We start from the raw sequence: 22,308 nt of genomic DNA, 5'->3' as shown, positions 1-22,308 counted from the left end.
CTCCTCCCACCCCGCCTCCGCCCCCGCCCCCACATGGCACAAGGCCCAGAGACACCTCAGACACTTGCTACCCAAAGTGCAAAGGGCATCAGTTGCTCCTCCAAACCCCCCCCCCAGCCCAGCAGACCGCGTTGTCCAGCCAGCCCCCGGGCCTCCCTGGGGTGCCCAGCACAAAAGTGCAGACACCCACCGGACCCTCAATCTCAGTTTTCGGATGTTTTTGCCACTCTGAGGACCCGCAGGCCAGCTGGGCCTTCTGGCAGGACAGAGAGCCCCGGAATCCGACGTGGAGAGCTGGGTGTACGTCCCCATGAGGAGGCGGTCCCCACCTCCGCGGCTCTCCCCTTGCGGGGAGCGGCAGCCGCGGGGCCTCAGAGAAGACACCAGGCTGGGCCCCCACGGCACAGCGGGAGCACGTCCCCCGCAGGCCACTTAGCCACGGCGGCCAGCCGGCGGACGGTTGGGTTGCGCGAGACGCTGCGGCCGCCCTGCTACCGGGTTCCTGGGAGGGCGTCCTGGAACCAGCGTCCACACCAAGCCCTTGGAAGGCCCAGGCGACGGAGGAGCCCCGTCAGGCAGGGGCCGAGGACGGTGACGGCCCGGGCGGGGAGGAGCGTGTCAGGCAGGGGCAGAGGACGGTGACAGGTGATAGGCCGGGCGGGAAGGAGTCAGTCAGGCAGGGGCCGTGGAGGAGACGGGCTGGGTAAGGGTTAGGGTTAGTGTCAGGGCACAAGTCACAATCGCAAAGACCTGGAAGCCACCCGAGTGCCCATCGACCCACGAGTGGGTAAATAAAATGTGGCGCGTGGACACCACGGAGTGCTATTCGGCTGTGAGGAGCAGCGGTGAGGGGGCACCTCTCGTGGTTCTCCTGGCCAGAGCTGGAACCCGTTCCAGTAAGCCAAGTATCCCAAGAATGGACACACGAGCACCACGTGCTCGCGCTCACCAGCAAATGGGTACGAACCGATGGACACCTAAGTGGACACAGAGGAATCACCTTCTTCGGGTGGGTGTCGGGCGGGTGGGGGGAGGGGATGGGCATACACATCCATTAGGAATGGGGTGGGTACGCACCGACTGGGGGATGGGCGCACTTGAAGCTCTGACCCGAGGGGGGAGGCTGGGAGAGGGCAACGCACCCGTCCTTAACATTGGTGCCCCCACAATATGCTGGAACAACATGAGGGGTAAATGAATAAGAACACGGGGGGGGGGGAGGGGGGCACGGGCAACACATGTCACCTTAATACTTGGACTCCCATCATCTGCTTGAAAAGAGAGAGAAAAGTAAATGCAATAATAGAGATAAGAGACACTTTTTAAAAATAATGAATCCGGCCGGGCGCTGTGGCTCACGCCTGTAATCCTAGCTCTTGGGAGGCCGAGGCGGGCGGATTGCTCAAGGTCAGGAGTTCAAAACCAGCCTGAGCAAGAGCGAGACCCCGTCTCTACTATAAATAGAAAGAAATTAATTGGCCAACTGATATATATATAAAAAATTAGCGGGGCATGGTGGCGCATGCCTGCAGTCCCAGCTACCCGGGAGGCTGAGGCAGAAGGATCACTCGAGCCCAGGAGTTTGAAGTTGCTGTGAGCTAGGCTGACGCCACGGCACTCACTCTAGCCTGGGCAACAAACCGAGACTCTGTCTCAAAAAAAAAAAAAAAAAAAAAAATGAATCCGAAGAGAAAAGTAAAAGGAGGCCTGTGGAGCAGGTCTGGGTGTGACTCCGGATCCCCGAACATCAGGTGCCACCACCAAAGATTCCTACGTGTAGCCCATAGAACCCCAAAAGCAACGGGAGGAGTTCTGGTCACATACTCCCTCAAAATGACATCCTGGCCTTCTTCTGGAACTCCCTCCCCTCTCAGACTCTCAAGGTTTCCTCCAGCGTGTCGGCTCCCACAGAGCAGACCTTTGGTCTGAGACCTGACAGTCCAGAAGCCACGCATGCTGCCGCGTGGCGGCGGTGTCACGGCTCGGGACAAGAGGAGGCCCCACGGTGCGGGCTGGGGCGCCAGGCACCGCGGCCGGCGGGCGCTGAGGGTGGGGGTCACCCCCACCCCGGGCCGCCCCCGCACTCCCAGAAACGCGACAGAACCAGAGGCAAAAAAAAAAAAAAAGAAGAAGCCTACGGCACCCGGTATTCCCGGGCGGTCTCCCATCCAAGTTCTAACCAGGCCCGACCCTGCTTAGCTTCCGAGACCAGACGGGATCGGGCGCGTTCGGGGTGGTGTGGCCGTGGACGGCGGAGGGCGCCCCTGCCCCGCTCAAGAAGCCGAGCCTCTCTGCGCTTCCCCGCCGCCTCCTCCCGCCCCAGGCCCCGCGCCGGGTCGGGCCTGTTGAGTTCGCCGGCCGGGTCCCGCGGGCTCCGAGGGACGGGGGTGACAGGCGGGGCGGGCAGGGAGCGGCGGGCCGGGGTTGGGGGCTGTCTCTGTATACACACACACTCACACTCACACGCACTCACTCACTCACACTCACACAAGATGCGCCTCCACGGCTGGACCCGCCAAGGTGGAGCCCTTCCAGCCCCCCTCCTCTCCTCGCCTGGCCTCCTTCACCTCCCCGCCCCCCACCCCCAGCGCGCCGGGGCCGCTGACTGCGCACGGGCGGGAGGGGCGGGGCGCTCGCCCTTTGACCCCAGCCAGGGGCGGCCCTCCCCCACAACCCCTTTCAGCTGCGCCCCCCACCCTGTGGCCCGGCGGCCGCCTATTCCCCCGGGCCAGGGCTGGGGCACAGCGCACGGGGGAGGGGAGCCAGTGTATGGGGCGTCTCTCTCTCTCTCGGGATGTGTCCCATGGGTGGGGTGGGGTGGTTTGTGGGGCGCTGAAGAAATCAGTCCCCTCCATCTCCTCCCTCTGGAAAACACCCAAGCCCTTGGAGAACTGCCCGCACCTCTACCTACCGTGGGGGCCGGGACCCTCCTCTGTGTCCTCCTGTGGCCCAGTCCAAGGGGCCTGGGCCTGGCCGGGGCTGCATTGGACCCCGACCACCCTGGCGTGTGGACTCGCTAAAAATTGGCGATTAGATATTGGATTCCAGCGTCATTGAGGTCATTTCACTAATGAGTGCACCGCAAAGAGTTTCCTAATCCATCTGTGAGGGTGGCAACCGAAAGAGAATTTTAGAGCTGACAGAATAGGCGAGGAAAGGCATAGGAGATTTCCACACCCAGTAAGGAAGCCTTTCCCGAAGTGGAAGAAAGAAAGGAGCAAACAGAGACACCGGTAGCCCGCCCGGATCAGAGTCTGCCCCTGAGAGAAAGTACCCTGACCAGGTTCACCCGTGGGTGGGTCGCGAGCTAGCGGCATTCAGAAGAGCGAGGCCCGCAGTCTGTGCAGAAGACACCTGCACTCGGGTGTGTGTGGCGGCACGATTCACAAGCAGCTCCAGATGTTAAACCAAGGAGAAGCCAGGGAGTTCCCAACGCCCCAGGTGTCCTCAGCCCACGACTGGCTGCTGTGGGAATGCGAAGCCCGGCTCCTTGTCTCAGAGCGGGGCAACCAGGAGGTGTGATGTCCACCCCGGGGTTCCCAGGAGGATCAGACTGAAGCTGGGACTTGGCCTGAAAGTGTCCCCTCGCATGGCCACCCCCTTCCCCTTCCTGCTCCTCTACTCCTGGTGCCCCTCCATCCAGGGGCCAGACCTTAAAGAGTCACCCGCAAGAGAATCCTGGTCCCAAAGGAGCCTTCTGGGGGACCCCTGCTGAAAGAGGTTGTGGGCATGGCCCGCTGGGGCTCTGCCCGACCCAGGGCTGAGAGATGCAACCTCCCAGCTCTGGGTCCCTGCAGGAAGTGTTGGCAAGCACAGGGCCAGTCCTCCAAAGGCCCAGGTGCAGGGAGCCCAGGCCAAGCAGCCTGTGGAAGAAGCCACATGCTGTGCCACCCCGGGGAACACGACTGCAGGCCACGGCCCTTCCCACCTCCTCCTCCTCCTCCTCCTCCTCCTCCTCCTCCTCCCACCCCGCCTCCGCCCCCGCCCCCACATGGCACAGGGCCCAGAGACACCTCAGACACTTGCTACCCAAAGTGCAAAGGGCATCAGTTGCTCCTCCAAACCCCCCCCCAGCCCAGCAGACCGCGTTGTCCAGCCAGCCCCCGGGCCTCCCTGGGGTGCCCAGCACAAAAGTGCAGACACCCACCGGACCCTCAATCTCAGTTTTCGGATGTTTTTGCCACTCTGAGGACCCGCAGGCCAGCTGGGCCTTCTGGCAGGACAGAGAGCCCCGGAATCCGACGTGGAGAGCTGGGTGTACGTCCCCATGAGGAGGCGGTCCCCACCTCCGCGGCTCTCCCCTTGCGGGGAGCGGCAGCCGCGGGGCCTCAGAGAAGACACCAGGCTGGGCCCCCACGGCACAGCGGGAGCACGTCCCCCGCAGGCCACTTAGCCACGGCGGCCAGCCGGCGGACGGTTGGGTTGCGCGAGACGCTGCGGCCGCCCTGCTACCGGGTTCCTGGGAGGGCGTCCTGGAACCAGCGTCCACACCAAGCCCTTGGAAGGCCCAGGCGACGGAGGAGCCCCGTCAGGCAGGGGCCGAGGACGGTGACGGCCCGGGCGGGGAGGAGCGTGTCAGGCAGGGGCAGAGGACGGTGACAGGTGATAGGCCGGGCGGGAAGGAGTCAGTCAGGCAGGGGCCGTGGAGGAGACGGGCTGGGTAAGGGTTAGGGTTAGTGTCAGGGCACAAGTCACAATCGCAAAGACCTGGAAGCCACCCGAGTGCCCATCGACCCACGAGTGGGTAAATAAAATGTGGCGCGTGGACACCACGGAGTGCTATTCGGCTATGAGGAGCAGCGGTGAGGGGGCACCTCTCGTGGTTCTCCTGGCCAGAGCTGGAACCCGTTCCAGTAAGCCAAGTATCCCAAGAATGGACACACGAGCACCACGTGCTCGCGCTCACCAGCAAATGGGTACGAACCGATGGACACCTAAGTGGACACAGAGGAATCACCTTCTTCGGGTGGGTGTCGGGCGGGTGGGGGGAGGGGATGGGCATACACATCCATTAGGAATGGGGTGGGTACGCACCGACTGGGGGATGGGCGCACTTGAAGCTCTGACCCGAGGGGGGAGGCTGGGAGAGGGCAACGCACCCGTCCTTAACATTGGTGCCCCCACAATATGCTGGAACAACATGAGGGGTAAATGAATAAGAACACGGGGGGGGAGGGGGGCACGGGCAACACATGTCACCTTAATACTTGGACTCCCATCATCTGCTTGAAAAGAGAGAGAAAAGTAAATGCAATAATAGAGATAAGAGACACTTTTTAAAAATAATGAATCCGGCCGGGCGCTGTGGCTCACGCCTGTAATCCTAGCTCTTGGGAGGCCGAGGCGGGCGGATTGCTCAAGGTCAGGAGTTCAAAACCAGCCTGAGCAAGAGCGAGACCCCGTCTCTACTATAAATAGAAAGAAATTAATTGGCCAACTGATATATATATAAAAAATTAGCGGGGCATGGTGGCGCATGCCTGCAGTCCCAGCTACCCGGGAGGCTGAGGCAGAAGGATCACTCGAGCCCAGGAGTTTGAAGTTGCTGTGAGCTAGGCTGACGCCACGGCACTCACTCTAGCCTGGGCAACAAACCGAGACTCTGTCTCAAAAAAAAAAAAAAAAAATGAATCCGAAGAGAAAAGTAAAAGGAGGCCTGTGGAGCAGGTCTGGGTGTGACTCCGGATCCCCGAACATCAGGTGCCACCACCAAAGATTCCTACGTGTAGCCCATAGAACCCCAAAAGCAACGGGAGGAGTTCTGGTCACATACTCCCTCAAAATGACATCCTGGCCTTCTTCTGGAACTCCCTCCCCTCTCAGACTCTCAAGGTTTCCTCCAGCGTGTCGGCTCCCACAGAGCAGACCTTTGGTCTGAGACCTGACAGTCCAGAAGCCACGCATGCTGCCGCGTGGCGGCGGTGTCACGGCTCGGGACAAGAGGAGGCCCCACGGTGCGGGCTGGGGCGCCAGGCACCGCGGCCGGCGGGCGCTGAGGGTGGGGGTCACCCCCACCCCGGGCCGCCCCCGCACTCCCAGAAACGCGACAGAACCAGAGGCAAAAAAAAAAAAAAAGAAGAAGCCTACGGCACCCGGTATTCCCGGGCGGTCTCCCATCCAAGTTCTAACCAGGCCCGACCCTGCTTAGCTTCCGAGACCAGACGGGATCGGGCGCGTTCGGGGTGGTGTGGCCGTGGACGGCGGAGGGCGCCCCTGCCCCGCTCAAGAAGCCGAGCCTCTCTGCGCTTCCCCGCCGCCTCCTCCCGCCCCAGGCCCCGCGCCGGGTCGGGCCTGTTGAGTTCGCAGGCCGCGTCCCGCGGGCTCCGAGGGACGGGGGTGACAGGCGGGGCGGGCAGGGAGCGGCGGGCCGGGGTTGGGGGCTGTCTCTGTATACACACACACTCACACTCACACGCACTCACTCACTCACACTCACACAAGATGCGCCTCCACGGCTGGACCCGCCAAGGTGGAGCCCTTCCAGCCCCCCTCCTCTCCTCGCCTGGCCTCCTTCACCTCCCCGCCCCCCACCCCCAGCGCGCCGGGGCCGCTGACTGCGCACGGGCGGGAGGGGCGGGGCGCTCGCCCTTTGACCCCAGCCAGGGGCGGCCCTCCCCCACAACCCCTTTCAGCTGCGCCCCCCACCCTGTGGCCCGGCGGCCGCCTATTCCCCCGGGCCAGGGCTGGGGCACAGCGCACGGGGGAGGGGAGCCAGTGTATGGGGCGTCTCTCTCTCTCTCGGGATGTGTCCCATGGGTGGGGTGGGGTGGCGTGGTTTGTGGGGCGCTGAAGAAATCAGTCCCCTCCATCTCCTCCCTCTGGAAAACACCCAAGCCCTTGGAGAACTGCCCGCACCTCTACCTACCGTGGGGGCCGGGACCCTCCTCTGTGTCCTCCTGTGGCCCAGTCCAAGGGGCCTGGGCCTGGCCGGGGCTGCATTGGACCCCGACCACCCTGGCGTGTGGACTCGCTAAAAATTGGCGATTAGATATTGGATTCCAGCGTCATTGAGGTCATTTCACTAATGAGTGCACCGCAAAGAGTTTCCTAATCCATCTGTGAGGGTGGCAACCGAAAGAGAATTTTAGAGCTGACAGAATAGGCGAGGAAAGGCATAGGAGATTTCCACACCCAGTAAGGAAGCCTTTCCCGAAGTGGAAGAAAGAAAGGAGCAAACAGAGACACCGGTAGCCCGCCCGGATCAGAGTCTGCCCCTGAGAGAAAGTACCCTGACCAGGTTCACCCGTGGGTGGGTCGCGAGCTAGCGGCATTCAGAAGAGCGAGGCCCGCAGTCTGTGCAGAAGACACCTGCACTCGGGTGTGTGTGGCGGCACGATTCACAAGCAGCTCCAGATGTTAAACCAAGGAGAAGCCAGGGAGTTCCCAACGCCCCAGGTGTCCTCAGCCCACGACTGGCTGCTGTGGGAATGCGAAGCCCGGCTCCTTGTCTCAGAGCGGGGCAACCAGGAGGTGTGATGTCCACCCCGGGGTTCCCAGGAGGATCAGACTGAAGCTGGGACTTGGCCTGAAAGTGTCCCCTCGCATGGCCACCCCCTTCCCCTTCCTGCTCCTCTACTCCTGGTGCCCCTCCATCCAGGGGCCAGACCTTAAAGAGTCACCCGCAAGAGAATCCTGGTCCCAAAGGAGCCTTCTGGGGGACCCCTGCTGAGAGAGGTTGTGGGCATGGCCCGCTGGGGCTCTGCCCGACCCAGGGCTGAGAGATGCAACCTCCCAGCTCTGGGTCCCTGCAGGAAGTGTTGGCAAGCACAGGGCCAGTCCTCCAAAGGCCCAGGTGCAGGGAGCCCAGGCCAAGCAGCCTGTGGAAGAAGCCACATGCTGTGCCACCCCGGGGAACACGACTGCAGGCCACGGCCCTTCCCACCTCCTCCTCCTCCTCCTCCTCCTCCTCCTCCTCCTCCTCCTCCCACCCCGCCTCCGCCCCCACCCCCACATGGCACAGGGCCCAGAGACACCTCAGACACTTGCTACCCAAAGTGCAAAGGGCATCAGTTGCTCCTCCAAACCCCCCCCCAGCCCAGCAGACCGCGTTGTCCAGCCAGCCCCCGGGCCTCCCTGGGGTGCCCAGCACAAAAGTGCAGACACCCACCGGACCCTCAATCTCAGTTTTCGGATGTTTTTGCCACTCTGAGGACCCGCAGGCCAGCTGGGCCTTCTGGCAGGACAGAGAGCCCCGGAATCCGACGTGGAGAGCTGGGTGTACGTCCCCATGAGGAGGCGGTCCCCACCTCCGCGGCTCTCCCCTTGCGGGGAGCGGCAGCCGCGGGGCCTCAGAGAAGACACCAGGCTGGGCCCCCACGGCACAGCGGGAGCACGTCCCCCGCAGGCCACTTAGCCACGGCGGCCAGCCGGCGGACGGTTGGGTTGCGCGAGACGCTGCGGCCGCCCTGCTACCGGGTTCCTGGGAGGGCGTCCTGGAACCAGCGTCCACACCAAGCCCTTGGAAGGCCCAGGCGACGGAGGAGCCCCGTCAGGCAGGGGCCGAGGACGGTGACGGCCCGGGCGGGGAGGAGCGTGTCAGGCAGGGGCAGAGGACGGTGACAGGTGATAGGCCGGGCGGGAAGGAGTCAGTCAGGCAGGGGCCGTGGAGGAGACGGGCTGGGTAAGGGTTAGGGTTAGTGTCAGGGCACAAGTCACAATCGCAAAGACCTGGAAGCCACCCGAGTGCCCATCGACCCACGAGTGGGTAAATAAAATGTGGCGCGTGGACACCACGGAGTGCTATTCGGCTATGAGGAGCAGCGGTGAGGGGGCACCTCTCGTGGTTCTCCTGGCCAGAGCTGGAACCCGTTCCAGTAAGCCAAGTATCCCAAGAATGGACACACGAGCACCACGTGCTCGCGCTCACCAGCAAATGGGTACGAACCGATGGACACCTAAGTGGACACAGAGGAATCACCTTCTTCGGGTGGGTGTCGGGCGGGTGGGGGGAGGGGATGGGCATACACATCCATTAGGAATGGGGTGGGTACGCACCGACTGGGGGATGGGCGCACTTGAAGCTCTGACCCGAGGGGGGAGGCTGGGAGAGGGCAACGCACCCGTCCTTAACATTGGTGCCCCCACAATATGCTGGAACAACATGAGGGGTAAATGAATAAGAACACGGGGGGGGGGAGGGGGGCACGGGCAACACATGTCACCTTAATACTTGGACTCCCATCATCTGCTTGAAAAGAGAGAGAAAAGTAAATGCAATAATAGAGATAAGAGACACTTTTTAAAAATAATGAATCCGGCCGGGCGCTGTGGCTCACGCCTGTAATCCTAGCTCTTGGGAGGCCGAGGCGGGCGGATTGCTCAAGGTCAGGAGTTCAAAACCAGCCTGAGCAAGAGCGAGACCCCGTCTCTACTATAAATAGAAAGAAATTAATTGGCCAACTGATATATATATAAAAAATTAGCGGGGCATGGTGGCGCATGCCTGCAGTCCCAGCTACCCGGGAGGCTGAGGCAGAAGGATCACTCGAGCCCAGGAGTTTGAAGTTGCTGTGAGCTAGGCTGACGCCACGGCACTCACTCTAGCCTGGGCAACAAACCGAGACTCTGTCTCAAAAAAAAAAAAAAAAAAAAAAATGAATCCGAAGAGAAAAGTAAAAGGAGGCCTGTGGAGCAGGTCTGGGTGTGACTCCGGATCCCCGAACATCAGGTGCCACCACCAAAGATTCCTACGTGTAGCCCATAGAACCCCAAAAGCAACGGGAGGAGTTCTGGTCACATACTCCCTCAAAATGACATCCTGGCCTTCTTCTGGAACTCCCTCCCCTCTCAGACTCTCAAGGTTTCCTCCAGCGTGTCGGCTCCCACAGAGCAGACCTTTGGTCTGAGACCTGACAGTCCAGAAGCCACGCATGCTGCCGCGTGGCGGCGGTGTCACGGCTCGGGACAAGAGGAGGCCCCACGGTGCGGGCTGGGGCGCCAGGCACCGCGGCCGGCGGGCGCTGAGGGTGGGGGTCACCCCCACCCCGGGCCGCCCCCGCACTCCCAGAAACGCGACAGAACCAGAGGCAAAAAAAAAAAAAAAGAAGAAGCCTACGGCACCCGGTATTCCCGGGCGGTCTCCCATCCAAGTTCTAACCAGGCCCGAGCCTGCTTAGCTTCCGAGACCAGACGGGATCGGGCGCGTTCGGGGTGGTGTGGCCGTGGACGGCGGAGGGCGCCCCTGCCCCGCTCAAGAAGCCGAGCCTCTCTGCGCTTCCCCGCCGCCTCCTCCCGCCCCAGGCCCCGCGCCGGGTCGGGCCTGTTGAGTTCGCCGGCCGCGTCCCGCGGGCTCCGAGGGACGGGGGTGACAGGCGGGGCGGGCAGGGAGCGGCGGGCCGGGGTTGGGGGCTGTCTCTGTATACACACACACTCACACTCACACGCACTCACTCACTCACACTCACACAAGATGCGCCTCCACGGCTGGACCCGCCAAGGTGGAGCCCTTCCAGCCCCCCTCCTCTCCTCGCCTGGCCTCCTTCACCTCCCCGCCCCCCACCCCCAGCGCGCCGGGGCCGCTGACTGCGCACGGGCGGGAGGGGCGGGGCGCTCGCCCTTTGACCCCAGCCAGGGGCGGCCCTCCCCCACAACCCCTTTCAGCTGCGCCCCCCACCCTGTGGCCCGGCGGCCGCCTATTCCCCCGGGCCAGGGCTGGGGCACAGCGCACGGGGGAGGGGAGCCAGTGTATGGGGCGTCTCTCTCTCTCTCGGGATGTGTCCCAAGGGTGGGGTGGGGTGGCGTGGTTTGTGGGGCGCTGAAGAAATCAGTCCCCTCCATCTCCTCCCTCTGGAAAACACCCAAGCCCTTGGAGAACTGCCCGCACCTCTACCTACCGTGGGGGCCGGGACCCTCCTCTGTGTCCTCCTGTGGCCCAGTCCAAGGGGCCTGGGCCTGGCCGGGGCTGCATTGGACCCCGACCACCCTGGCGTGTGGACTCGCTAAAAATTGGCGATTAGATATTGGATTCCAGCGTCATTGAGGTCATTTCACTAATGAGTGCACCGCAAAGAGTTTCCTAATCCATCTGTGAGGGTGGCAACCGAAAGAGAATTTTAGAGCTGACAGAATAGGCGAGGAAAGGCATAGGAGATTTCCACACCCAGTAAGGAAGCCTTTCCCGAAGTGGAAGAAAGAAAGGAGCAAACAGAGACACCGGTAGCCCGCCCGGATCAGAGTCTGCCCCTGAGAGAAAGTACCCTGACCAGGTTCACCCGTGGGTGGGTCGCGAGCTAGCGGCATTCAGAAGAGCGAGGCCCGCAGTCTGTGCAGAAGACACCTGCACTCGGGTGTGTGTGGCGGCACGATTCACAAGCAGCTCCAGATGTTAAACCAAGGAGAAGCCAGGGAGTTCCCAACGCCCCAGGTGTCCTCAGCCCACGACTGGCTGCTGTGGCAATGCGAAGCCCGGCTCCTTGTCTCAGAGCGGGGCAACCAGGAGGTGTGATGTCCACCCCGGGGTTCCCAGGAGGATCAGACTGAAGCTGGGACTTGGCCTGAAAGTGTCCCCTCGCATGGCCACCCCCTTCCCCTTCCTGCTCCTCTACTCCTGGTGCCCCTCCATCCAGGGGCCAGACCTTAAAGAGTCACCCGCAAGAGAATCCTGGTCCCAAAGGAGCCTTCTGGGGGACCCCTGCTGAGAGAGGTTGTGGGCATGGCCCGCTGGGGCTCTGCCCGACCCAGGGCTGAGAGATGCAACCTCCCAGCTCTGGGTCCCTGCAGGAAGTGTTGGCAAGCACAGGGCCAGTCCTCCAAAGGCCCAGGTGCAGGGAGCCCAGGCCAAGCAGCCTGTGGAAGAAGCCACATGCTGTGCCACCCCGGGGAACACGACTGCAGGCCACGGCCCTTCCCACCTCCTCCTCCTCCTCCTCCTCCTCCTCCTCCTCCTCCCACCCCGCCTCCGCCCCCGCCCCCACATGGCACAGGGCCCAGAGACACCTCAGACACTTGCTACCCAAAGTGCAAAGGGCATCAGTTGCTCCTCCAAACCCCCCCCCCAGCCCAGCAGACCGCGTTGTCCAGCCAGCCCCCGGGCCTCCCTGGGGTGCCCAGCACAAAAGTGCAGACACCCACCGGACCCTCAATCTCAGTTTTCGGATGTTTTTGCCACTCTGAGGACCCGCAGGCCAGCTGGGCCTTCTGGCAGGACAGAGAGCCCCGGAATCCGACGTGGAGAGCTGGGTGTACGTCCCCATGAGGAGGCGGTCCCCACCTCCGCGGCTCTCCCCTTGCGGGGAGCGGCAGCCGCGGGGCCTCAGAGAAGACACCAGGCTGGGCCCCCACGGCACAGCGGGAGCACGTCCCCCGCAGGCCACTTAGCCACGGCGGCCAGCCGGCGGACGGTTGGGTTGCGCGAGACGCTGCGGCCGCCCTGCTACCGGGTTCCTGGGAGGGCGTCCTGGAACCAGCGTCCACACCAAGCCCTTGGAAGGCCCAGGCGACGGAGGAGCCCCGTCAGGCAGGGGCCGAGGACGGTGACGGCCCGGGCGGGGAGGAGCGTGTCAGGCAGGGGCAGAGGACGGTGACAGGTGATAGGCCGGGCGGGAAGGAGTCAGTCAGGCAGGGGCCGTGGAGGAGACGGGCTGGGTAAGGGTTAGGGTTAGTGTCAGGGCACAAGTCACAATCGCAAAGACCTGGAAGCCACCCGAGTGCCCATCGACCCACGAGTGGGTAAATAAAATGTGGCGCGTGGACACCACGGAGTGCTATTCGGCTATGAGGAGCAGCGGTGAGGGGGCACCTCTCGTGGTTCTCCTGGCCAGAGCTGGAACCCGTTCCAGTAAGCCAAGTATCCCAAGAATGGACACACGAGCACCACGTGCTCGCGCTCACCAGCAAATGGGTACGAACCGATGGACACCTAAGTGGACACAGAGGAATCACCTTCTTCGGGTGGGTGTCGGGCGGGTGGGGGGAGGGGATGGGCATACACATCCATTAGGAATGGGGTGGGTACGCACCGACTGGGGGATGGGCGCACTTGAAGCTCTGACCCGAGGGGGGAGGCTGGGAGAGGGCAACGCACCCGTCCTTAACATTGGTGCCCCCACAATATGCTGGAACAACATGAGGGGTAAATGAATAAGAACACGGGGGGGGGGGAGGGGGGCACGGGCAACACATGTCACCTTAATACTTGGACTCCCATCATCTGCTTGAAAAGAGAGAGAAAAGTAAATGCAATAATAGAGATAAGAGACACTTTTTAAAAATAATGAATCCGGCCGGGCGCTGTGGCTCACGCCTGTAATCCTAGCTCTTGGGAGGCCGAGGCGGGCGGATTGCTCAAGGTCAGGAGTTCAAAACCAGCCTGAGCAAGAGCGAGACCCCGTCTCTACTATAAATAGAAAGAAATTAATTGGCCAACTGATATATATATAAAAAATTAGCGGGGCATGGTGGCGCATGCCTGCAGTCCCAGCTACCCGGGAGGCTGAGGCAGAAGGATCACTCGAGCCCAGGAGTTTGAAGTTGCTGTGAGCTAGGCTGACGCCACGGCACTCACTCTAGCCTGGGCAACAAACCGAGACTCTGTCTCAAAAAAAAAAAAAAAAAAAATGAATCCGAAGAGAAAAGTAAAAGGAGGCCTGTGGAGCAGGTCTGGGTGTGACTCCGGATCCCCGAACATCAGGTGCCACCACCAAAGATTCCTACGTGTAGCCCATAGAACCCCAAAAGCAACGGGAGGAGTTCTGGTCACATACTCCCTCAAAATGACATCCTGGCCTTCTTCTGGAACTCCCTCCCCTCTCAGACTCTCAAGGTTTCCTCCAGCGTGTCGGCTCCCACAGAGCAGACCTTTGGTCTGAGACCTGACAGTCCAGAAGCCACGCATGCTGCCGCGTGGCGGCGGTGTCACGGCTCGGGACAAGAGGAGGCCCCACGGTGCGGGCTGGGGCGCCAGGCACCGCGGCCGGCGGGCGCTGAGGGTGGGGGTCACCCCCACCCCGGGCCGCCCCCGCACTCCCAGAAACGCGACAGAACCAGAGGCAAAAAAAAAAAAAAAGAAGAAGCCTACGGCACCCGGTATTCCCGGGCGGTCTCCCATCCAAGTTCTAACCAGGCCCGACCCTGCTTAGCTTCCGAGACCAGACGGGATCGGGCGCGTTCGGGGTGGTGTGGCCGTGGACGGCGGAGGGCGCCCCTGCCCCGCTCAAGAAGCCGAGCCTCTCTGCGCTTCCCCGCCGCCTCCTCCCGCCCCAGGCCCCGCGCCGGGTCGGGCCTGTTGAGTTCGCCGGCCGCGTCCCGCGGGCTCCGAGGGACGGGGGTGACAGGCGGGGCGGGCAGGGAGCGGCGGGCCGGGGTTGGGGGCTGTCTCTGTATACACACACACTCACACTCACACGCACTCACTCACTCACACTCACACAAGATGCGCCTCCACGGCTGGACCCGCCAAGGTGGAGCCCTTCCAGCCCCCCTCCTCTCCTCGCCTGGCCTCCTTCACCTCCCCGCCCCCCACCCCCAGCGCGCCGGGGCCGCTGACTGCGCACGGGCGGGAGGGGCGGGGCGCTCGCCCTTTGACCCCAGCCAGGGGCGGCCCTCCCCCACAACCCCTTTCAGCTGCGCCCCCCACCCTGTGGCCCGGCGGCCGCCTATTCCCCCGGGCCAGGGCTGGGGCACAGCGCACGGGGGAGGGGAGCCAGTGTATGGGGCGTCTCTCTCTCTCTCTCGGGATGTGTCCCATGGGTGGGGTGGGGTGGCGTGGTTTGTGGGGCGCTGAAGAAATCAGTCCCCTCCATCTCCTCCCTCTGGAAAACACCCAAGCCCTTGGAGAACTGCCCGCACCTCTACCTACCGTGGGGGCCGGGACCCTCCTCTGTGTCCTCCTGTGGCCCAGTCCAAGGGGCCTGGGCCTGGCCGGGGCTGCATTGGACCCCGACCACCCTGGCGTGTGGACTCGCTAAAAATTGGCGATTAGATATTGGATTCCAGCGTCATTGAGGTCATTTCACTAATGAGTGCACCGCAAAGAGTTTCCTAATCCATCTGTGAGGGTGGCAACCGAAAGAGAATTTTAGAGCTGACAGAATAGGCGAGGAAAGGCATAGGAGATTTCCACACCCAGTAAGGAAGCCTTTCCCGAAGTGGAAGAAAGAAAGGAGCAAACAGAGACACCGGTAGCCCGCCCGGATCAGAGTCTGCCCCTGAGAGAAAGCACCCTGACCAGGTTCACCCGTGGGTGGGTCGCGAGCTAGCGGCATTCAGAAGAGCGAGGCCCGCAGTCTGTGCAGAAGACACCTGCACTCGGGTGTGTGTGGCGGCACGATTCACAAGCAGCTCCAGATGTTAAACCAAGGAGAAGCCAGGGAGTTCCCAACGCCCCAGGTGTCCTCAGCCCACGACTGGCTGCTGTGGCAATGCGAAGCCCGGCTCCTTGTCTCAGAGCGGGGCAACCAGGAGGTGTGATGTCCACCCCGGGGTTCCCAGGAGGATCAGACTGAAGCTGGGACTTGGCCTGAAAGTGTCCCCTCGCATGGCCACCCCCTTCCCCTTCCTGCTCCTCTACTCCTGGTGCCCCTCCATCCAGGGGCCAGACCTTAAAGAGTCACCCGCAAGAGAATCCTGGTCCCAAAGGAGCCTTCTGGGGGACCCCTGCTGAGAGAGGTTGTGGGCATGGCCCGCTGGGGCTCTGCCCGACCCAGGGCTGAGAGATGCAACCTCCCAGCTCTGGGTCCCTGCAGGAAGTGTTGGCAAGCACAGGGCCAGTCCTCCAAAGGCCCAGGTGCAGGGAGCCCAGGCCAAGCAGCCCGTGGAAGAAGCCACATGCTGTGCCACCCCGGGGAACACGACTGCAGGCCACGGCCCTTCCCACCTCCTCCTCCTCCTCCTCCTCCTCCTCCTCCTCCTCCCACCCCGCCTCCGCCCCCGCCCCCACATGGCACAAGGCCCAGAGACACCTCAGACACTTGCTACCCAAAGTGCAAAGGGCATCAGTTGCTCCTCCAAACCCCCCCCCCAGCCCAGCAGACCGCGTTGTCCAGCCAGCCCCCGGGCCTCCCTGGGGTGCCCAGCACAAAAGTGCAGACACCCACCGGACCCTCAATCTCAGTTTTCGGATGTTTTTGCCACTCTGAGGACCCGCAGGCCAGCTGGGCCTTCTGGCAGGACAGAGAGCCCCGGAATCCGACGTGGAGAGCTGGGTGTACGTCCCCATGAGGAGGCGGTCCCCACCTCCGCGGCTCTCCCCTTGCGGGGAGCGGCAGCCGCGGGGCCTCAGAGAAGACACCAGGCTGGGCCCCCACGGCACAGCGGGAGCACGTCCCCCGCAGGCCACTTAGCCACGGCGGCCAGCCGGCGGACGGTTGGGTTGCGCGAGACGCTGCGGCCGCCCTGCTACCGGGTTCCTGGGAGGGCGTCCTGGAACCAGCGTCCACACCAAGCCCTTGGAAGGCCCAGGCGACGGAGGAGCCCCGTCAGGCAGGGGCCGAGGACGGTGACGGCCCGGGCGGGGAGGAGCGTGTCAGGCAGGGGCAGAGGACGGTGACAGGTGATAGGCCGGGCGGGAAGGAGTCAGTCAGGCAGGGGCCGTGGAGGAGACGGGCTGGGTAAGGGTTAGGGTTAGTGTCAGGGCACAAGTCACAATCGCAAAGACCTGGAAGCCACCCGAGTGCCCATCGACCCACGAGTGGGTAAATAAAATGTGGCGCGTGGACACCACGGAGTGCTATTCGGCTGTGAGGAGCAGCGGTGAGGGGGCACCTCTCGTGGTTCTCCTGGCCAGAGCTGGAACCCGTTCCAGTAAGCCAAGTATCCCAAGAATGGACACACGAGCACCACGTGCTCGCGCTCACCAGCAAATGGGTACGAACCGATGGACACCTAAGTGGACACAGAGGAATCACCTTCTTCGGGTGGGTGTCGGGCGGGTGGGGGGAGGGGATGGGCATACACATCCATTAGGAATGGGGTGGGTACGCACCGACTGGGGGATGGGCGCACTTGAAGCTCTGACCCGAGGGGGGAGGCTGGGAGAGGGCAACGCACCCGTCCTTAACATTGGTGCCCCCACAATATGCTGGAACAACATGAGGGGTAAATGAATAAGAACACGGGGGGGGGGGAGGGGGGCACGGGCAACACATGTCACCTTAATACTTGGACTCCCATCATCTGCTTGAAAAGAGAGAGAAAAGTAAATGCAATAATAGAGATAAGAGACACTTTTTAAAAATAATGAATCCGGCCGGGCGCTGTGGCTCACGCCTGTAATCCTAGCTCTTGGGAGGCCGAGGCGGGCGGATTGCTCAAGGTCAGGAGTTCAAAACCAGCCTGAGCAAGAGCGAGACCCCGTCTCTACTATAAATAGAAAGAAATTAATTGGCCAACTGATATATATATAAAAAATTAGCGGGGCATGGTGGCGCATGCCTGCAGTCCCAGCTACCCGGGAGGCTGAGGCAGAAGGATCACTCGAGCCCAGGAGTTTGAAGTTGCTGTGAGCTAGGCTGACGCCACGGCACTCACTCTAGCCTGGGCAACAAACCGAGACTCTGTCTCAAAAAAAAAAAAAAAAAAAAAATGAATCCGAAGAGAAAAGTAAAAGGAGGCCTGTGGAGCAGGTCTGGGTGTGACTCCGGATCCCCGAACATCAGGTGCCACCACCAAAGATTCCTACGTGTAGCCCATAGAACCCCAAAAGCAACGGGAGGAGTTCTGGTCACATACTCCCTCAAAATGACATCCTGGCCTTCTTCTGGAACTCCCTCCCCTCTCAGACTCTCAAGGTTTCCTCCAGCGTGTCGGCTCCCACAGAGCAGACCTTTGGTCTGAGACCTGACAGTCCAGAAGCCACGCATGCTGCCGCGTGGCGGCGGTGTCACGGCTCGGGACAAGAGGAGGCCCCACGGTGCGGGCTGGGGCGCCAGGCACCGCGGCCGGCGGGCGCTGAGGGTGGGGGTCACCCCCACCCCGGGCCGCCCCCGCACTCCCAGAAACGCGACAGAACCAGAGGCAAAAAAAAAAAAAAAGAAGAAGCCTACGGCACCCGGTATTCCCGGGCGGTCTCCCATCCAAGTTCTAACCAGGCCCGACCCTGCTTAGCTTCCGAGACCAGACGGGATCGGGCGCGTTCGGGGTGGTGTGGCCGTGGACGGCGGAGGGCGCCCCTGCCCCGCTCAAGAAGCCGAGCCTCTCTGCGCTTCCCCGCCGCCTCCTCCCGCCCCAGGCCCCGCGCCGGGTCGGGCCTGTTGAGTTCGCCGGCCGGGTCCCGCGGGCTCCGAGGGACGGGGGTGACAGGCGGGGCGGGCAGGGAGCGGCGGGCCGGGGTTGGGGGCTGTCTCTGTATACACACACACTCACACTCACACGCACTCACTCACTCACACTCACACAAGATGCGCCTCCACGGCTGGACCCGCCAAGGTGGAGCCCTTCCAGCCCCCCTCCTCTCCTCGCCTGGCCTCCTTCACCTCCCCGCCCCCCACCCCCAGCGCGCCGGGGCCGCTGACTGCGCACGGGCGGGAGGGGCGGGGCGCTCGCCCTTTGACCCCAGCCAGGGGCGGCCCTCCCCCACAACCCCTTTCAGCTGCGCCCCCCACCCTGTGGCCCGGCGGCCGCCTATTCCCCCGGGCCAGGGCTGGGGCACAGCGCACGGGGGAGGGGAGCCAGTGTATGGGGCGTCTCTCTCTCTCTCGGGATGTGTCCCATGGGTGGGGTGGGGTGGTTTGTGGGGCGCTGAAGAAATCAGTCCCCTCCATCTCCTCCCTCTGGAAAACACCCAAGCCCTTGGAGAACTGCCCGCACCTCTACCTACCGTGGGGGCCGGGACCCTCCTCTGTGTCCTCCTGTGGCCCAGTCCAAGGGGCCTGGGCCTGGCCGGGGCTGCATTGGACCCCGACCACCCTGGCGTGTGGACTCGCTAAAAATTGGCGATTAGATATTGGATTCCAGCGTCATTGAGGTCATTTCACTAATGAGTGCACCGCAAAGAGTTTCCTAATCCATCTGTGAGGGTGGCAACCGAAAGAGAATTTTAGAGCTGACAGAATAGGCGAGGAAAGGCATAGGAGATTTCCACACCCAGTAAGGAAGCCTTTCCCGAAGTGGAAGAAAGAAAGGAGCAAACAGAGACACCGGTAGCCCGCCCGGATCAGAGTCTGCCCCTGAGAGAAAGTACCCTGACCAGGTTCACCCGTGGGTGGGTCGCGAGCTAGCGGCATTCAGAAGAGCGAGGCCCGCAGTCTGTGCAGAAGACACCTGCACTCGGGTGTGTGTGGCGGCACGATTCACAAGCAGCTCCAGATGTTAAACCAAGGAGAAGCCAGGGAGTTCCCAACGCCCCAGGTGTCCTCAGCCCACGACTGGCTGCTGTGGGAATGCGAAGCCCGGCTCCTTGTCTCAGAGCGGGGCAACCAGGAGGTGTGATGTCCACCCCGGGGTTCCCAGGAGGATCAGACTGAAGCTGGGACTTGGCCTGAAAGTGTCCCCTCGCATGGCCACCCCCTTCCCCTTCCTGCTCCTCTACTCCTGGTGCCCCTCCATCCAGGGGCCAGACCTTAAAGAGTCACCCGCAAGAGAATCCTGGTCCCAAAGGAGCCTTCTGGGGGACCCCTGCTGAAAGAGGTTGTGGGCATGGCCCGCTGGGGCTCTGCCCGACCCAGGGCTGAGAGATGCAACCTCCCAGCTCTGGGTCCCTGCAGGAAGTGTTGGCAAGCACAGGGCCAGTCCTCCAAAGGCCCAGGTGCAGGGAGCCCAGGCCAAGCAGCCTGTGGAAGAAGCCACATGCTGTGCCACCCCGGGGAACACGACTGCAGGCCACGGCCCTTCCCACCTCCTCCTCCTCCTCCTCCTCCTCCTCCTCCTCCTCCCACCCCGCCTCCGCCCCCGCCCCCACATGGCACAGGGCCCAGAGACACCTCAGACACTTGCTACCCAAAGTGCAAAGGGCATCAGTTGCTCCTCCAAACCCCCCCCCAGCCCAGCAGACCGCGTTGTCCAGCCAGCCCCCGGGCCTCCCTGGGGTGCCCAGCACAAAAGTGCAGACACCCACCGGACCCTCAATCTCAGTTTTCGGATGTTTTTGCCACTCTGAGGACCCGCAGGCCAGCTGGGCCTTCTGGCAGGACAGAGAGCCCCGGAATCCGACGTGGAGAGCTGGGTGTACGTCCCCATGAGGAGGCGGTCCCCACCTCCGCGGCTCTCCCCTTGCGGGGAGCGGCAGCCGCGGGGCCTCAGAGAAGACACCAGGCTGGGCCCCCACGGCACAGCGGGAGCACGTCCCCCGCAGGCCACTTAGCCACGGCGGCCAGCCGGCGGACGGTTGGGTTGCGCGAGACGCTGCGGCCGCCCTGCTACCGGGTTCCTGGGAGGGCGTCCTGGAACCAGCGTCCACACCAAGCCCTTGGAAGGCCCAGGCGACGGAGGAGCCCCGTCAGGCAGGGGCCGAGGACGGTGACGGCCCGGGCGGGGAGGAGCGTGTCAGGCAGGGGCAGAGGACGGTGACAGGTGATAGGCCGGGCGGGAAGGAGTCAGTCAGGCAGGGGCCGTGGAGGAGACGGGCTGGGTAAGGGTTAGGGTTAGTGTCAGGGCACAAGTCACAATCGCAAAGACCTGGAAGCCACCCGAGTGCCCATCGACCCACGAGTGGGTAAATAAAATGTGGCGCGTGGACACCACGGAGTGCTATTCGGCTATGAGGAGCAGCGGTGAGGGGGCACCTCTCGTGGTTCTCCTGGCCAGAGCTGGAACCCGTTCCAGTAAGCCAAGTATCCCAAGAATGGACACACGAGCACCACGTGCTCGCGCTCACCAGCAAATGGGTACGAACCGATGGACACCTAAGTGGACACAGAGGAATCACCTTCTTCGGGTGGGTGTCGGGCGGGTGGGGGGAGGGGATGGGCATACACATCCATTAGGAATGGGGTGGGTACGCACCGACTGGGGGATGGGCGCACTTGAAGCTCTGACCCGAGGGGGGAGGCTGGGAGAGGGCAACGCACCCGTCCTTAACATTGGTGCCCCCACAATATGCTGGAACAACATGAGGGGTAAATGAATAAGAACACGGGGGGGGAGGGGGGCACGGGCAACACATGTCACCTTAATACTTGGACTCCCATCATCTGCTTGAAAAGAGAGAGAAAAGTAAATGCAATAATAGAGATAAGAGACACTTTTTAAAAATAATGAATCCGGCCGGGCGCTGTGGCTCACGCCTGTAATCCTAGCTCTTGGGAGGCCGAGGCGGGCGGATTGCTCAAGGTCAGGAGTTCAAAACCAGCCTGAGCAAGAGCGAGACCCCGTCTCTACTATAAATAGAAAGAAATTAATTGGCCAACTGATATATATATAAAAAATTAGCGGGGCATGGTGGCGCATGCCTGCAGTCCCAGCTACCCGGGAGGCTGAGGCAGAAGGATCACTCGAGCCCAGGAGTTTGAAGTTGCTGTGAGCTAGGCTGACGCCACGGCACTCACTCTAGCCTGGGCAACAAACCGAGACTCTGTCTCAAAAAAAAAAAAAAAAAATGAATCCGAAGAGAAAAGTAAAAGGAGGCCTGTGGAGCAGGTCTGGGTGTGACTCCGGATCCCCGAACATCAGGTGCCACCACCAAAGATTCCTACGTGTAGCCCATAGAACCCCAAAAGCAACGGGAGGAGTTCTGGTCACATACTCCCTCAAAATGACATCCTGGCCTTCTTCTGGAACTCCCTCCCCTCTCAGACTCTCAAGGTTTCCTCCAGCGTGTCGGCTCCCACAGAGCAGACCTTTGGTCTGAGACCTGACAGTCCAGAAGCCACGCATGCTGCCGCGTGGCGGCGGTGTCACGGCTCGGGACAAGAGGAGGCCCCACGGTGCGGGCTGGGGCGCCAGGCACCGCGGCCGGCGGGCGCTGAGGGTGGGGGTCACCCCCACCCCGGGCCGCCCCCGCACTCCCAGAAACGCGACAGAACCAGAGGCAAAAAAAAAAAAAAGAAGAAGCCTACGGCACCCGGTATTCCCGGGCGGTCTCCCATCCAAGTTCTAACCAGGCCCGACCCTGCTTAGCTTCCGAGACCAGACGGGATCGGGCGCGTTCGGGGTGGTGTGGCCGTGGACGGCGGAGGGCGCCCCTGCCCCGCTCAAGAAGCCGAGCCTCTCTGCGCTTCCCCGCCGCCTCCTCCCGCCCCAGGCCCCGCGCCGGGTCGGGCCTGTTGAGTTCGCAGGCCGCGTCCCGCGGGCTCCGAGGGACGGGGGTGACAGGCGGGGCGGGCAGGGAGCGGCGGGCCGGGGTTGGGGGCTGTCTCTGTATACACACACACTCACACTCACACGCACTCACTCACTCACACTCACACAAGATGCGCCTCCACGGCTGGACCCGCCAAG

General features: G+C 62.6%; 6 pseudogenes; all 6 read right to left on the bottom strand.

Annotated features, from left to right (window-relative positions):
• Window positions 1–2,131: 2,131 nt before the first annotated feature.
• On the bottom strand, window positions 2,132–2,250 carry LOC142875071 (uncharacterized; annotated as a pseudogene).
• A 3,830-nt stretch (window positions 2,251–6,080) lies between these two features.
• On the bottom strand, window positions 6,081–6,199 carry LOC142875068 (uncharacterized; annotated as a pseudogene).
• A 3,848-nt stretch (window positions 6,200–10,047) lies between these two features.
• On the bottom strand, window positions 10,048–10,166 carry LOC142875229 (uncharacterized; annotated as a pseudogene).
• A 3,841-nt stretch (window positions 10,167–14,007) lies between these two features.
• Window positions 14,008–14,126, bottom strand: LOC142875067 (uncharacterized; annotated as a pseudogene).
• Window positions 14,127–17,971: 3,845 nt separating this feature from the next.
• On the bottom strand, window positions 17,972–18,090 carry LOC142875066 (uncharacterized; annotated as a pseudogene).
• Window positions 18,091–21,919: 3,829 nt separating this feature from the next.
• Window positions 21,920–22,038, bottom strand: LOC142875065 (uncharacterized; annotated as a pseudogene).
• Between the last annotated feature and the right edge of the window lie 270 nt (window positions 22,039–22,308).

The sequence above is a fragment of the Microcebus murinus genome, chromosome 13 (assembly GCF_040939455.1).
Source record: "Microcebus murinus isolate Inina chromosome 13, M.murinus_Inina_mat1.0, whole genome shotgun sequence".
In the NCBI taxonomy this organism is placed as follows: domain Eukaryota; kingdom Metazoa; phylum Chordata; class Mammalia; order Primates; family Cheirogaleidae; genus Microcebus; species Microcebus murinus.
Note: the sequence above shows the minus strand (reverse complement) of the source record. Positions and strands in the feature narration are given on the sequence as shown.